The sequence below is a fragment of the Silurus meridionalis genome, chromosome 21 (genome assembly GCF_014805685.1).
Source record: "Silurus meridionalis isolate SWU-2019-XX chromosome 21, ASM1480568v1, whole genome shotgun sequence".
NCBI lineage: Eukaryota > Metazoa > Chordata > Actinopteri > Siluriformes > Siluridae > Silurus > Silurus meridionalis.
The window spans coordinates 18,663,311-18,665,810 of record NC_060904.1 but is presented as its reverse complement, the minus strand read 5'-3'; the positions used below and the strand labels follow the sequence as shown (position 1 = coordinate 18,665,810).

Genomic DNA, 2,500 nt, shown 5'->3' with positions numbered 1-2,500 from the left:
AAAATTGTTCTTGGCCAAAACCCACATATGAAAACCTACGTGTGTGTGTGTGTGTGTGTGTGTGTGTGACTTCGCGCTGAGGATTTATTCATGAGGAGCGTTGTTGTTGTTGTTGTTGTTGATCAGATTGTTATCTTCAGGAGGAATCCTACAGGAGAAAGTGTTAATTGCAGTGGCACTGCAGGCTGTGGAGAGATCACACAGGCTTGTTCACACAGCGTTTGTTTTTACTCGTGTTTTCTTCACCCTGAAGTCCTGACAGGGAAAAGTGACTTTTCTGCAGCAGTTTATCAGATAAAACATTTCTTGTTAATTTCTTGTTGTACGGAAGTCTGTTGCTGCTGCTTCCTGTTTCACAACTGTTCAGTAACTGTTCAGTATTCCATCTCTCCTCACCTCCTGTCTGTGCTGCAGCTCTCCGAGTCTTCAAGGAGATGTTGGAGGTCTGTAAGATACAGGATGGCTGTTCCACACCAGCTTCTCCAGATGTAGCTCAAATTACCCATGATGCACTGTGATTAAAAAAGCACGTTTCATCCCCCAGCTCGAGTGTTTTCACTCTTCATCCCACGACGATTCTGCAGATCAGAGTTTTTTATTCTGACAGTAAAAGAAATGAACTGGAGATCAGTGTGTGGAATAAAAGAGAACGTGAGGAACGTGAGGAACGTGACAACACTATTTTATGAATAAAGTGATTTGTAATTTTGCACAAATTTGTCACTGGCCTTTTTTTTCCACTGAACACTACAGACACGTGTCCTGAGAAACAAAACACACCTACACACCCCCTGAATATAACAAAGAGAAAACACAACACAACCTGCACTGCTGCTTCCGTCAGTCTCACCATCAATTCAAAACTGAAAAACATCTTCACAACTTCACACCACCACCACGTTCACACACACTGACTCCCATTATATCTATCTGGTGGGATATTTGGAAGGTCAAATCTCTGTTGTGATGTTTATCATGACCTCTGGATCCCACACTGGGGCTGAACCCTTACTGTTTCTATAAGATGAAACATTTGATCATCTCAGATCTTCTCCAAATTCACACCATGCATTAAGGAGTTCAGAAGTAACACAAAACCTTCCTACCACACTCCAAGTAGGAGAGCTGAAGCTCTAAATGTTTGTGTACTGTTAGAAATTAGCAGTCTGTGATCAGGAGGTTGAGACAAACATCACAGGTCAGGTTTGACATTCCTACCACACGCCAAGCTAAAGATCTGAGCTCCTAAGATTTTCTTCATACAGATATAATGAAAGTCAGTGTGTTTGAAGCATGGTGGTGGTGGTATCAAGAGAAGATATTTTTCAGTAGCTGGGTCAAGTGTGATAGTGAGACTGATGGAACCAAACACACACACACACACACACACACACACACACACACACACTTTAACAACTTTACTGTTTTTATTGAACAATTACTTTTTAGAGGTTTTACAAAATCCCACTCGTCTGTAGGAAAAGCGTTTTACTGTACAGGGTTATAAACAGCAACACAAATCTACACAAATCTACATATTAAACACACGGGTGAGGAGGAGCAGCTTTATGGAGGATCTGTGAGAGAACCTGCAGCACTGTGGAGTAAAAACACTTGTTCTGAATCTTCAAAAGGAAGACACGATGAGTGTCACAACGTCTGAGACACAAACAGCCAAAAAAAAAAAATAATACAAAACAGCATGAAAATGATCAGGAATCATGAGAAATGAAATTCTAATCTAAAATAATAAAACTTTAAATACTTCATTACTTCCTAATAACTTAATAAAGTTTCACTGAACTTCCTAAAAAGGAATATAAAACTAGAAAAAAGGGAAAGAGATTAATTCAGGGTTTTTATATAAATATCAGGCACACTGTGTTGAGGATCTGATCTGCTTCTGTAAAAAATATCAAAAAATAAAGAGAAAGCGATCACAATCTGGTGCGAGTGCAGCGATCCAGCGAGCGTCCTGTGGGGGCGCTAACGAGTCTATTTCATCTCACAATGAACACAAGAAGTACAGAAGGTGACGAGAACCTGGAGTGCTGGAACGTCTTCTGTTCACCGTCATCTAAACCACTACATCCACTCTAATCTAGAACACTTCAGGGTTCTCCTCATGTCTGATCACAGGATTATTCAATGTTCTCCTCGTATCTGTTGATGGGATTATTGTGGGTTCTTTTAGGGTTCAGTGGGTTATTTTTTTTTTATAAACGCAGCTCCATTTGGAATCTGATCTGACAGTAAACATCTGGTAGGAGGGGTCTACATAGAACTGTTCCTCCAGAGGGACAAATGAAAAACCCTGTTAGAGGTCTAGATTTATTAGGAACATATGCTGATATGGAATCAGCACACACACACACACACACACACACACACACACACACACACACTGCAAAAGTGCCACATTTCAGCTCTACGCTGTTTCAGTCAAAAAATGACATTTTAAAAAGTAAAATAAAATGTAAATAAAAGAAATCATCACTGT

General features: G+C 40.0%; 2 protein-coding genes across 2 annotated transcripts in view; one reads left to right on the top strand and one right to left on the bottom strand.

Moving 5' to 3' along the window:
• Positions 1 to 712, top strand: part of dpy19l1l (dpy-19-like 1, like (H. sapiens)) — a 15,846-nt gene extending 15,134 nt beyond the window's left edge. The window contains 1 exon segment of the mRNA XM_046877717.1: positions 1 to 712. This exon segment is cut by the window's left edge and continues 238 nt beyond it. The gene's annotated coding sequence lies outside the window, so the exon portion shown is untranslated.
• Positions 713 to 1,408: 696 nt separating this feature from the next.
• slc4a7 (solute carrier family 4 member 7) overlaps positions 1,409 to 2,500 on the bottom strand; it is a 30,500-nt gene continuing 29,408 nt past the window's right edge. The window contains exon 26 of the mRNA XM_046877731.1: positions 1,409 to 2,500. This exon is cut by the window's right edge and continues 505 nt beyond it. The gene's annotated coding sequence lies outside the window, so the exon portion shown is untranslated.